We start from the raw sequence: 14,722 nt of genomic DNA on the forward strand, positions 1-14,722 counted from the left end.
AGCCATGGCCCGAGTAGTTCTTGTGGCTTCTCTGAAGATTATGATTTTAGTCTGGATATCTCTGTTGAGGGTGTGGATTCCATGAGGTTCTCATTCACTTGGTAAGAGACTAGAAGCAGTGCAAGATTAAGCATGCAAGTCCTACATGGACTTCTGGAGGATGCTGTGGCCTGGCATCTTTGCCAAGGCAATGTGGCATGTCTTCACGTCTGTCGCCCTGTGACAGGGAAGAAGGAAGAGTTTCTCACTTGCATTACCCACCACTGGCTGGCCCAGACCATTCTAACATTGTGTACCCGGGCATCTCAGAGGCTCTGCACCCACAGCTGGGACCTTCACCTCCTCCCATGTGGCCACCCTTGCAGCATGTATCAGTGTCAGGGTGGTCTCTGTACTGAGCTGCAAGAAGCAGGCCTGTATCAAGGACTGCAGTGCACGTCATTTCTTTGAGTAGTGATCTCAGGAAACATTGGTGCTTAGCCCCACAAGAGAAGCCTGGGAACCAGGGTAGATCATGTGGCTTGGTATTACTCCTTCTGATATGAGAGTTGTGCTGCCTCCCTCTCTTCAACCATTGCTGGAGAGCTACTGGGTAAGGAGGGGTGGAAATTCTGGGTCTTCTTGCCTACTTCCAGGGTGGGCACCGAGGGCCACTTTGGTACCAACAGGAAGATACTAGCAACTGGAAAGCAGGTGCTAGTGTGTGTGTGTGTGTCCTGATGGGGTCCAGAGATGCAATGTGGTGGGTACTGATGTCTGTTAAATGCCTGAGTTCTGCTTCCTTCCGGCCACCACCCACTGTGACTCTAGATTCAATAACCAGTCAGGCCTGGCCTCACTTTGGGCACACTCAGACCTGGTGGGCAGTGAGAGTGAGGCACTGAGGAGTTGGCCTGCTCCAGGTGCCTACCAAGATAGTCTTATGAGACCCTGGCTGTGTGTGCCAGCTCATGGAACCCAGGCCTGCTCAGCTCAACAGGGATTGGAATTCCAGACAGAGCAGTTCCTTTAACAGACTACTAGGGGTCTCCTACAGTAATCTTTTCCTGACATCCCAAGCCTCTCTTACTCCTTTCCTGCCTAGATTTTGGAACCTCCTTGGTGTTTCTCCACTTCCAACAACAGTCCCCACTAACAACCCTGGGCCTGCTTGCTCAGTTGCAGCCTGGGCCCATCTGTTTCTTAGCCTAGGTGTACTGCCAGGAGGTCTCAGCTTTGTTTGGCAGCTTCTCCACAAGAGGAGCTCATTGGTGAAGAAATGGGGCAGGGAAACGAAGTTGTACTTTCAAACATTTCAGAGCCTGGTGGGAAGTTTCCAGCCCCCAACTCCCAGTGGGCCAATTTTGGCAGGACTGTTACACAAAGATGGCGCCCAGAGACTTAGTGTGAGGGTGTGGTGTCTAGAAAGGAAGGAGAACCATTCCTCCTTTAGTTCAGCCTCTGTAGCCTCAAATGAGGAATTTTAGTCTTTTAATTAATCAATCAATCAGCCAAGTAACAAATGTTAATTAGACAATCCCTTGGCGATGCAAAGGCAGATGCTAGAGGAAATACAGATGTTAGAAAGGGTTCTTGCCTTTGGCAAATTTACAACCTAAATGAAGAGACCAAATTTATAATGAGTAACTCTAAGGTAGTGGGACTGAGGCTTTAAAACAAGCATGCCAGAAGTTTTACATGGCTAATTCTCCCTTATGTGCTTCTATATTAAATATTATCACTTCCAATTACATAATGTTTATATTAAAGTTACACAACTTTGCACTGCAACTTGTTTATAGTACCTATGTTGGACAGCAGAAATGTACAAATAAGATGATTTTTCTCAGCCTCCATGTAGCCAGAAGTGACCCTCCCTGAGGACCTGAAGGTGAAGTTAGACAGAGTGCTGGTGATGCTCAACCAGTAAAAGGGCACGGGGACAAATGTACTTCACTGTTTGGATACTATAATTTGAGCTAGTAAAGGACAAGAAATTTTCCTCTTGAAAAAGTCTAATTCTCTTTCTTTCCTGTCATTCATTCATTCACTCATTCATACTAGGGATTAAACCCCAGGCCATTACACTGAGGTACATCCCTAGCCCTTTCTAATTTTTTTATTAATCATGAGACAAGATCTCCCAAATTGCTCAGGCTGAGTTTGAGCTTGTGATCCTCCTAGGAGCTGCAGCCTCCCAGAGTGTCAGAATTACAAGTGTGCACCCCCACCATCCTTTCTTTACGCAGAGGAGAGCTGTTTTCTAGAAACATGAAGTACTAATATTAACTCAAATAATTTATGTGTGTTTTCTATCAGCCTCACACAGCCCTACCAGCTACTTTTTACTCCTATATTTCAGATGGAGAAGCTGTGGCTCAGGGAGTTGAGATAACTTGTCAACATCTTCCAGCGGGAAGTCCAGGCAGGTGTGAATGCTGGTCTATCGGATACAAGGTCAGCATCCTACAATGCCTTCTCCTAGGGAGAAGTTGTCTCAGCCAGGCCACAGTTAATAGAGGCCTGTGTCTTTATTTAGTTGGAAAAGAAACGTTTCCAGGAAAACCAACGTAGACATTTGCCAAGGGTTGACAAGGGCCCCCAGTGGGGCTGCAACAAGCTTGCTCTCTCAGTATCAGACTCAGAGGCTGAGGAGACATTGTTTTTGGAGAGTAACAACCAAATCTGTGCCTTCAGCGTGGATTCACAACTCAGAATCTAATTCTTGGTGTGAGAGGTATAAAGCAAGGTTCGAGATGTCCGAATAAAAGAGCCAGCGCAGCGCAAATTCCATTTCTTAGAAAGAATCTTTAGAAGTTCTTCCTTTTGTCTGCATTGTCCTCCCCTCCCCACCCGCCGTGCTGGCTTTTCTTCCCCACCACCCTTGCCCCTCAATATGCATCTCCACTTCTTTCTCCTCTTTTGTTCAGTTTAGCAGGAAAGATCTTTGGAGCAGAAGGAATGGGAGCCTTTAGCCAGCTCGGATATCAAATAATTCTTCACCTCCCTGTAATTGAAATCACAGGATCAGGATTTCCTTCCCCTTGTTCTGCAGGATCACAGGTGGAGAGGGGTGAGGGTGCTATTGACTTCCCCACCGCTTGTCATGTGGCAGACGGATGCACCGGCCAAGAAGGGATCTGACTCTTAGATGAATTCTTTTATCCTCAAAGGGGCTTCCTGCAAAGGAAACCATTAGTATTTTGCTATTGGGTTTCTACTCCCTGTGGTGTCTAAGAAACCATTCATTTAATTTTGTGACATTTTGAGTGGATTTGGAGAGCTAAGCCCATTTGAAAAGGCCTGTTCCTGTTGAGGGAACGCAAATGGAATCCAAATGGTCAAACCACTGGCAGCAGATTGTGGCCTGCCTGGCCCTGGGGACCTTTATGCATCTTTCTTGGGCTTCCAGATACACATCACGGGTTCCATTCCTAATAATCTACTCGGTCATGAAGGGCCCAGTGTCTTCCCTTGTCATGATCAGCAATTGAGCCCAGAACTGAGAAAACAGAAAGTTCAACAGCAGCTAAGAAATAAGTCTCATGTTCAAATGAGTGACCGTAAATGTCCTTCTTAACCTTTGCTGGAGGATGGAGGAGAGGAAGCTGTCAAGCTGGACAGGAGCATGTGTCTGGCAAACCCATCACACAATGGCTTTGTGACCTGAGTGAGGTCACAGTACCGCTGTGGTCGCCTGCGTACCTGTTCCTAGACCAGAAGAGAGGTGATCTCTGTAACACATTTAGCATCCCACTGGTGCACAGTAAAATTGCAGGAAATGCTAGATGTCACTACTACTCTTTCTGATAGCACCCTTACTTTTATGCTAGGTATCCCCTGCCCCTTCTTTTATTAGTCCAGCTCTGTCCAATAAAAATATGGGGCAAATCAGAAGCATAATTTTAATTTCTTTAATGGCCATACTAAAAAGTAAGAAGAAACAGCTAAAATTAATTGTAAGAGTCTGTTTAAGTAAGAATATTGTCATCACAAATAAAAATGTGGTCAACATTTAATCAATATAAGAATGAGATAGTTTACATCCTTTCCCCATCTAAAGCCTTTGAACTGTGTGTATGCTTCCAGGTACAGAGCATATCGACTCAGACAAGCTGCATTTCAACTCCTCAATAGCTGACTGGAGCTAGTGGTTATGTTGTTGGAGAACAGAGATGTAGCATCTGTCATCTATAGGATAGGAGGTGTATATCTCTTGATATTGTTAAAAAAAGAAAGAGAGAGAGAGAAAGAAAGAAAAAAATGTCATGCAAAATCACTAAAGAATTCTTTGGTGGCTTCATTTTTTAAAATTCAAGTGTTTTACTTCTTTTTGAGTCAACTTTAGTTATTTGCCTTTTCTTAGATGTTAGTTTGTTGTGTTGAGATTTTCAAATTAAGTACTAAGCGTTTAATATATTATTCTTGTAAAGTTCTTTATCTCTTATGCTTGATGTCATCGCCTATTCTTCACTTTAATCTCATGAGATTAGAGATGTTATGCCTACACACCCTAGCAATAAGTCCTGAAGTCCATATGTACTAGCTTCTCTGTTTGGACACTATTAATGAATTTCCACTCTAACACAGAGTAGATAGTGTCCTTCGTTCAGAATCAGGAGGTCATTGTGACCTTGCTAGAACAGATCTGGAGTTAGAGCAGAAATAGAAGCCACACAACAATGAATTGAGGAGAACAAGAGGGCCAGACATACAGAGATTTATTCTACAAAGGGAGAAGAAACATGCAGGTTTAGGGATGGGAAGAGACAAATCTCAAAATTAAGAAACAATCAACCATGAAGTAGATGGCTTGCATCTATTACTGACCCTTGTCCACCCAGATGTGTGCCGTCCCAGAGAAACCTACCTAACCCCAAGCCCCTGGACATATCCCCTCATATATACTGCATGGCAGCTAATGGTTATCTTTGGTACTTTTAAAATGTTTCCAGTGACATACTTATTTTGTAATCATTATATATTATCTCCCAAGAAGGCATTCATTATATCTGCCTTGTTTGCTGGTGAATTTTCTTATGTCTGTGGTGGTGGGTAGGAAGCTCCTAGGAATATTTCTCGAGTGAAGCTTTATGTCTTGGTGACCATTCAGTAGGGAAGGGATGGTTAATATTCACCAGAAGGAGTAAGGGGTGGAGCCAGAGAAGAATCCATATCACAACTGGAGGACCTGTGTAAGGAAAGAGAGCAAGTACTGGGTAGCAGCACCTTGATAAACTAGCAGGCTGCAGATACTGACTTTGGGGGTAATGTCTGCAAAGCCATTTAGACCCACACAGTGGCTTCCAAAGCCCCTCCTTGAGCATGGTGGTGTTCACATGGAGAGCTGCTCGTTCCTTACACCCATCTTTCTCTGCCAAGGAAATCACCCTTCCATCTCTACTGGGAAGACAGCCAAAAGCAGACTTGTAGGCCCAGAGAGCTTTTAGGTTTGATTAAGGGCTGGAGATTCTCAAAACTCAAGAACTAAGATGCTGAATGGAAACATGGGAAAAAAATAGTCAGAACTACCTCCTTGAAGTCCCTGCCAACAATCAATGTACTAAGAACTTTGTAGCCACAACGCCCACATCATTTCTCCATCTCAGGAATGTTTGTGCAAATAAAAATCAGTTTGTTCCCCTTCATGTTCTCATTCCAGCTGTAGGGCAGTCATCCTGCATCTTAGATATTGTGTTAAGAAGCCTATGGAATTCAGGATCATAAAATACACCAGGCTACTTAGACCATTATGAGTTTGCATTTCCCCTTGTCCCTCATTTTTCCCAGGAACATTTGTGAGCCAGATCTTGTCCTTTGCTCATCTGCTATCTAGTTCCCATGAGGGACCCCATACTAGACCCTGTGGACTCAGGTGTCAATGCCTGCTCTCCTGGCCGAAGGTCTGCAGTGAGACGGAGGCCTGCCCTTCAGTTGCCTGTTCACTCTAGAAAGAACTCTGCAAGCTTAGCAAACCTTCAGGCTTACCTGTGATAAAAATCTTCAGAAATAAAAAACTATTGGGGATGTAGGCTGAAATATCTTCAGATTAATCAGATATTCACCAGAGGCCTGGATGGCCTGTCAGGCAGTGATAGAAGGAAAAATCTCAGAGTAACTTTGGAGAAGAGTTGGGAGACTTGAGAGACACAATCTACTCTTTTTAAAGATGCTTTTTACAAAGCTGTAGCCCATGGTTAGGAAAGTACGATTCCGATGTTTCATGAACTTAGGAGGAAAGGAATCACCTACTGGAAGTCTTTAGGAACCTGGAAATTGGTCTGTCCAGCCATTCCTTGGCAAGTCTCTTGGAATTCCAGCCCTTGTTTCTCTATCAGAAAAGTGACTTCAGTGGTGAAATTAATGCTTTCAATTAGTCTTCCAGGTAGAAAGCCGATGATGGGTATCCGTGCATCTCCTGGATTCTCATCTTCTTGGCTTGGAGATTCTTGGCTTCATGGTCCTGGCTTTGATACTTGTCTTTGGTGACTCACTGGAAAACATGGACTCTCTGGACCTCATCTCACCACTCAGCTCTGACCTGTGCTCATCAACTAAACATGAAGATCTCATGCCACCTCCAGAAATTGGACCTCTCTTCATTTTCCAGAGAAAAGAGAACCCTACCTCCAGAAAAACACTGAGTCCCTGGTTGGTTATCCAGCTTGGAACAGCAGTCACACCTACCACACTTGGATCTCACTAACAGGTGTTCACCCACACCATGATATGTTCCAGAGTTACTATGGGCCATGCCGCAAACCCTGACAGGCTCACAAGAGCTACTGACATCTCAGTGGTCACAGTCCTATGTCTCAGCCTGCAGCTGTACTTTGAAGGCCTTTCTTTCAGGACTCCCCTGTACACTGTTCACTGTCCACCCTTAAGGAAAGCTTTTCCTACATAGTATGATGCTAAAGATGTTCCTGAGAGGCAAATCTTACATGACCATAGGTAGCAGATCTCCTATTCTTACCCTCCTTGAGGCTGCTGATAAAAGAAAGCACAGTATTATTAGCAGGAGAGATAACTGGATATGTGGAGTTGGAGCCCTCTAATGGCTTAGAGACATAACTTTAAATGTCTCAGTACATTGTGACAACATGATTTGACCGTGGATATTTGAAATTAAGCTATTGCTAGGTAAGGCAGTCCATGTTCTTCCAATGGTTCAAGTTTGATGTTATCAATTGTATATCCAAGTTCTTGAGCAGATAAATATATGGTATAAATCAGAATACCCAGAAATATCCAGAGAGATTCAGAACCTCAAGAAACCCTCTGGCCTGAGAGGCTTTCAGCCCACACAGTGTCTAACAGCTGAAGCAATGATTCAGGGGAAGAGGCAGGCAAGTGTTTATTCACCACAGCTCCTGGCTGACATCTGTCCAATAACAGAGAACACAGAGAACTGGCTGTCCAGAACAGGAGGCTCTGACTCCCAGGAGAAGTGTGTTCCCAAAAATGGGCTGTGTTTCAATACAATCCCTTTCCAAGCTCCTTCAAATGTCCACAGAAGCTTTGCTAGCCCTATGTCAAAAATGACACCTTCAAGTTCTGATTTCCCCATGACCCACAGAAGGGTAAGATCTTCATGTGTTTGTAGACTGATCTATTCCAAAGCCTCAGGAAATATGTATTGAATGAATGAATACTCAGCCATAGGTCAATGATGGGCCCTGGACTCCCAGTGAATTTATTCACGGCTTTCTGACACCTGAAACTGTCATAAGAATCCATCATACTATACTCTTTTGAGGACCAACTGTCTCCTCAAAACCAGCGCAATCTCAGTCCACCCTTCAACAGTGGCCATATGTCTGCATCAACTATAACTACCCCATTGGTTTTGGTGATCTGAGTAATATTCTTCCATCTATAACCTTGATCATCTTCTCCTACAATCACTTTTCTGACTTTAGACAACATTATCCAGAGTTCTCCATTTCTGCCAGTGGTCCACTTTCCAGTGGCACACTGAGTCCATCAGAAGATCCATTGAAAAATTCCCAGCAGAGATATAATCTGGACAAGTTCTTAGGCATTGGAGACCTAGTTTGTGGAAAGCCATTGTCTATCCCCATGGTAAGCTGAAGTATGGCCCTCACTGATATCTAGGTCCTGATCCCTAGAACCAGTGAATGTTTCCTTATATGGCCAAAAGAACTTTGAAGGTGTGTTGAAATTAAAGCTCTTGGAATAGAGAGGTTATTCTGGAAAATTACATATAATTGCTGGGCCCAATGTAATCACAAGTGTTTTTATAAGAGAGAGGCAGACAGAAATTAAACTATAGAAGTGGAAAAGGCAATGTGAAGCTGAAAGCAGAGGTTAGAATGATGTGGCCTAAATCAAGGCATGTCCATAGCTGCCAGAAGGTAGAAGAGGCATAGAACGGATTCTCTCTTAGAGCCTCCAGAAATAACCAGCCCCGCTGACATCTTGATTTGAGCCCCATAGCACTCATTCTGGACTTCTGATATCCAGTACTTGAAGAGAATGTTTGCACTGTTGGAAGTCACCAACTTCATGTTAATTTGTTACAGCAGCAATGCGGAACTAATACAGTCTCCATGTAAACAACTCTTTTCTCAGATGAGGTACATGGTAGCATCTCTGAGTCCCATAGTTATCCATTCAGTCATCCTGTGCCTAGAAGACTAAAAACTGCTCAAAGAAATTAAACTCTCTGAGCTGTTTTAGCAAGGTAGAACCCAACAGGGCCCAGCCAGAAGCTCCACCTCTCAGACAAACCTTTGGCACCAATCAGGTTTCCAACAGGGCTTCCCATCTCCAATCTGTAAGGAATTTGGTCTGCATCACAAGAGTGTATGTACCTACACTGGCTTGAATATGAAGGGTGGATTCTCTGCCTGACAAAATCTATACTCTTAGAGAACAGGTGCATCTCCTTTATTCAGGACCAGTTTCCACCTTCCTGCAGGAGAGTTGGTATTCATGGCTACTTCCTTCCTTCTCTGTGTGATTGTGTTGTTTACTAATGTCTGTCATGGAAGGCAAAGCAGTGGGCTCACTTGTCTCTGATAATAGGCTACCAAGTCTTGACTTTTGGTTCAGCCTGGCAATCTTGATGATTTTTATGCTCTACATGATCTTCACTTCTTTTTTCACTCAGTTGAAGTCTTGATGGACTGCTGAACTTCTTTTGTAATTAAGGGAATAACACCAGTGAATATTTAATCAGAATAAAGAGATACTGGACTTTTTATGTTATTGAGCCCTAACTCTGTGCCAAGAATCATCCTTGGTGCTTTGAATACGTCACTGCATTTAATATTCTCAACAATTTTATGAGAGAGTATTATTCACTAATTAATTTAGGTAAGATAATTGTGTCTCAGAGGTTGAAGTAACTTTCCTAACTGCACAGTAGAGAGTGGTAGATCTCAGAATTCGCGTCTCCTGTGTTTGCCAAATCTCTGCCCATTCAGAGCACCATCCACATGGCTAAGGAAATGCCCAATTACCTGTTGTCACCCAGGAGGCTCTACTCAAACTTGGATCCTCTGCTGGGCAGAACCATTCTTACAGGAAAGCATCTGAAATCCTAGAGAAGGGTGTTTGGTCTTGAAACATTCTGGGGGGATTCTCAGAAATGATTCTGAAATGTAAAAACACAGTGGTTCACTAGAGTGAAGATTTTTGGGCTAAACTGTTATCAGGTATCCTATTCTCCAATCTGGCAGAAATTTTGGGCTGGAGAATTTAATGGTCTTGGGGCAAGATGGCTTCTCATGTGTATCTATCAGTTCAGAAAAGCCAGCTGAGGTTGCACAGTACACATCCTGCCATCTTGCTTCCATACCTTAGCCTGGGCCAAGTACCTGCTCGTGGAGTGTCAGAAAGTCAGCCTGAGGGTCCAGAGAGTCTATATTTTGCCAGCAACTGAAAGACAAGGAGGTGGGAAATGGCCCAAAAGAATGCTGATAGTGAAAAGATTTTACTATCCTTTTGGGCACATGGATTCATATTTTCTGACATCTTAAAATGGCAAGATGATTCTCTCCAGCCTGACCTTCAGTGGCAAGATACATAGAATTTGAGAAGATCTTGACTTTCTCAAATGAGCACAATCTGTTCTTTCTAACTTGGGCAGTTCGATGTTAAGTGAAATGTACAGTTGTTTGCTCTACTCTTACACCATTCAAGCAAGAAATTGGTAGCAAATCTTCCATACCAGAAGAAGATTCTCAAATGATGTATTCTTTGAAAGATTTACAAAACAATGGCACCTGGAGTTAGTTTTGTGCCACACTAGTTCCAGTGAGTTCTGCTGTATAATAGAAGAAATGGTGTTATCAAAAACTTTGAGGACGTGGGTATCTTTTGGAGATTCTTAACAGCACAGTAAGAGATCTTACAAATTTTACAATATGGAAACTTGTTACACTATAACATTTCCAAACCTATGTGTCCAAGGTTTTCACTTATTTATACTATCCATGTTTCTTAAAACCTATGTTCTCCATCACCCTTTTTTGGAAATGTTGGGTAATGAGCAACTCATAGGAGGGACACTAAGACTGGAAGCCTGTTGTACCCTAAGCCACTGCATGCTGGTTTTGACTAGCTCCGGGACTCACAAAGAAAGCAGAGCATAGCAATCGTGCAAGTGGCTTGATCCCCCAACCGCCCATCTGCATCATCCTGAGCGCTTTCTGTAAGTATTACCTGGCTGGGCTGTCCACAAAGGTTATATGTCACCAGGTGACTGGCCAATCTGTGCTTTTCACTCCATCAGGCTCTAATGGAAGAAGTGCAATGAGTCTTTTGATTTTTCATACCTAAACTCCACCATCTATCAAATGGGGCCTACACTTACATTTCTGACAGGTACAAGGAAAATGAGGTAAAAGATGCTTTGAAATCTCTAGACTGTAGGGCATTATTTTAGTGCTGAGTACAACTCTTAGAGGTAATGACCATTGTTAGCACCACAAAGGAGGGGAAGCACTTTTAATGCAAAGGAAAGTGATGCCATTTTGAAAAACGTTCACACAAGGTGACTGTCATATGAATTTAGCTTGAAATTAGATCAATGAAGATTGGAGAGAGTGAAGTAATTCTGCCAGCAGCTGAAAACACTATGTCTGTGTTCATGTTTTATACAAAGGTGCAGTATAATACATATTTAATGAGGAATAAAAATATCTTTACATTTCTGTGTTCCATATGCAGGAAAATAAATGGGTATTAATAACTTGGATTAATTATCTCCTTACCCCAACCCAAACAAGTCTTTTCTTCTTTTGGACTTAGTGTAGGTTTAGTCTACAATTTTGCACACTTTTTAAAAATTGATATCTGTATTTGTCTTTCTGTGCTATGGGATAGATAATCAGAAATGTAGAAAATCTTAACTCTACCAAGATATTACAATTCTAGAACACTTTGCTTACCCACAAAACACACAGAAAAACATTTATTTACACCTTTTCTCAATTGTGCTCTGCTTAGTTACACAAAGGATATGTAGTTGTTTATGATGAAATATATGAGAAAGACATACAACAAATTTTTAATTAAGGTTAAGAGAAAAAAAGGTAGGTAAAATAAAACCAGCCCTGAAATTATGGTATTAAAAACAATTTCAATACAGTTTGCTACAGTTTTATTTAAAACTTACAGAATATTTTATTAAAATTGATGAGGTAAATTTTAAAAGATACATAGTGCAGTAAACACCACAGTGGCCACAGTAATTTTTTGAAGAGGAACCCCATGAGGGAGTTTCTGGACTGTCCCTATAAGGCATTAGGAACCTGGAGGGGTTTAGGCAGCATCTTAGCTCATAAGCTTTTTGGGGTTTGCTTTGTTATTTCTTCAATATCTGTAAATAACAGATAACATTGGCAGCATGCTTGGTATCATGCGTAGATGATTATAAAATACTGCATATTTTTATACACACAGGCCCACACCCATTATCATTCAATTGCATTCCTCAAACATTTACTGAAGTGCTAAATACTGGGCATCATTCCAGATGATACAGTTAGTTGATTTCATGCAAAAGGCCAAAGTACTCATGCAATACAATGCACAGTACTGTATTTATTTAGTCTAACTGTTGGTTTAGATTGAAAGCCTTTTTGACCCCCTTCTGGGGTTATGGGAGGGAGCCTCCTACCTTCCTGACCTCAGAGCAAGTACCTGTGGATCTAGATCTCTGTACTTTTTTCTGACTGTCCTCCATACAGTTGTGGATGAACTCTGTCTGTTCAAAATTTGGGGCTGCAGAGACTAGAAACTCACTTCTGCTACCTCAAGTAATGGGATTCTATTTAGGGAAGGAATTGACACTAAGGGAGATGGAATCTCAGGGAAAGGTATATTTGAGCCAGGACGTGCAGGAAAGAGTGCTGAATGGTATCTGCAAGGCTGGGTGGCTGCAGGGACAGATCTCCTGTTGCTACTCTACCGTTTTCTATGGTTGCTGGCACTGTGACTCTGTGAGTCACCTACCTCCTTGTTGAGGACAACAGTGAGGGCTTGTTGCTGAGAGTAAATGAGTCAATAGATATAATGTCCTTAAAATAGAGCCTGATATTTTGTAAGTATGGTATACTATTGCTCATTATTGTTGGTGTTGCTTTGAAGTTTCCATCTACTATCTCCTGGATTTACTCACAACTTGAACTTATTTGAGGCTTCCAAATGTTTCCCTTTTCCGCATCATTTTATCTTCTGCTCATCCTAAAAATAAATGATTGCATCTTATTTTTACCCCCACCCCCCCACCCCCAGAGACAATCTCACTGAGCAGCTTTTTTTGTCAGGCCAACTCACAGTTGGAGGGTCACCTTGATGTCAACCACTGGAGGTGTCCTGTGCCATAGAATATCAAGAAGTCAGAGCCCCAGAGTGGCACTCAGCTACTGGGTCAACCTGAGGCCCTTCTACAGTACAGAGTCTGGATAGTTTCTTGTGGTGGAGTAGTGACCTGCTTGGCAAAACCTTACTTTCCCTTATATTAATCATTTTGCTTCCTGGCATCTCAGTGGTCCTCAAAATGAAAACCATAGCACTGATTTGAGGTCATCATACTCACTTACTAAGTAGCTTTATAATGACTCGAGTTGATTGAGTTATGATTTCCATCTGTACAGAAAAACTCCAAGGCCAAGACAATCTGCACTGAGGAAGGAGTCTGAGGTTGTCCAAGGAGCTGGGTGTCATCCCCTGTGACAGGAGGACCTCACTTTCTGGACATCCTGTTTTGTCCCTGAAGTGTTTCTATACAGATGGCGTGTCTCAGTCAACTTGAGGATAATCATGAGTTAATTGTGCATTAGTAAAATCAAAACAATTCTCAGTAAATTTTCATTTTCTAAGATAATTTTATCGTGAGCAACAGCCTAAAAAATGGTCTAACATTTGCTTTGCAATATCTACATATATTGGAAACTTCCTGACAGTTGATATGTATTAGAAATTACTGTGGATCTTGGGGTCAAAGGACTTGAGGTTGACACTGTTATTTAAAGGATGATTAAATTTTGCTATCTATATCCGTATCTCTATCTATCATCTATCTATCTATCTGTAATCTATTAGTTAATTAATTAATTGTTTAATTATTGTCAGACTGAGAACTGAACCACGGGGTAGGTTCTGTCTTTGTTTTTGGTAGGCCAAATGACTGATTGGGTACTGAAAGACATCCATTGCTTCATTTCTGCTTTCGCTAGTTGTATCATTGAACAGAGAATATGTAGAACCCAAGAATGAACGGGATTCCTGGTCTGACTGAAGTGTCTTATATAGCAGCATTTTATTTGCACAAGGGTTTGACTTTTAATGTGTGGACCCTTCAGTTGTATTATTACCATGTGGCTTCTTAGTTGTATTTCTAAATGGTAGTATACTTTGGAAGCATTTTCTCTATGAACCAAAGGGCTTACCTAATAGAATTATCTTGTTGGAAGCCAGGTTTAGGGTCAAGGTCAGCATTCCCAGGCTTTCTCCAGGGTGGACACAGAGCTGGAAGAGAAGAGGAAGCACTGTGGCACTGTGAGATTCTGACTCCCAGACCAGGCAGGGACTCCTTTGCTCTCCAAGGAAGAGCCTGGTATTCATGCAGCCATAAACACTCTGCCCCAGTCCAGGAGGACTTGAAGTATTTCGGCACATCTTCAGAGCAAAAATTAAAAATGAAACCTGATCCTAGAAATCCTCCTTAATGGGAATATTCATGGAGTTTTCTTTGATTTTTTTTTTTTATGGCCAAATATCTAGGCATGTCCCAGTCTCCTCTCTCCATCTACCTCTTCGCTAGCATTCTGTGCTCTCAGACCTTTGGTAATAATCGCTGTTACCGCTATTTTCAACCTGCTCAGAAATTATCATAGAAAATAGAAGAAAAGCAGTTAATAATGTATACAGGCTGAATGTGCACCAGGTTGCCAGGAATTACACACAAAAAATCTTATTTAATCCTTAGATCAATTCTACAAAGAACCGCTAACAGATTTCTTTTATGGATGTAATATATGAGGTTCGGAGGCACTGAATTAGAAACCAAGCTTGCACAGCTAGTAATTCGCTAGCTTGAAGCCGTAAGGAGATCCCTGTGTTTACACCGTCTGCATGAGGCCCCTGCTCTGAGGGCAAGTGGGAGCCTGTGTTCATCAGCTTCCTGTCACAATAACAACTACCACGCTTCCCCCAAAATAAGACCTACTTTGAAAATAAGGCCTAGCTGGTCATTACCATGGTGATA

At 42.3% G+C, this 14,722-nt stretch overlaps 1 long non-coding RNA gene across 1 annotated transcript in view; it reads left to right on the forward strand.

Moving 5' to 3' along the window:
* LOC106008990 (uncharacterized) overlaps positions 1–14,048 on the forward strand; it is a 160,816-nt gene extending 146,768 nt beyond the window's left edge. Inside the window, exon 11 of the long non-coding RNA XR_015445481.1 lies at positions 1–14,048. This exon is cut by the window's left edge and continues 34,711 nt beyond it. This is a non-coding gene — a long non-coding RNA (uncharacterized LOC106008990).
* Positions 14,049–14,722: the final 674 nt, after the last annotated feature.

The sequence above is a fragment of the Heterocephalus glaber genome, unplaced genomic scaffold (genome assembly GCF_053883595.1).
Source record: "Heterocephalus glaber isolate CG9 unplaced genomic scaffold, H.glaber_assembly_v1.0 deba00001610, whole genome shotgun sequence".
Taxonomy (NCBI): domain Eukaryota; kingdom Metazoa; phylum Chordata; class Mammalia; order Rodentia; family Bathyergidae; genus Heterocephalus; species Heterocephalus glaber.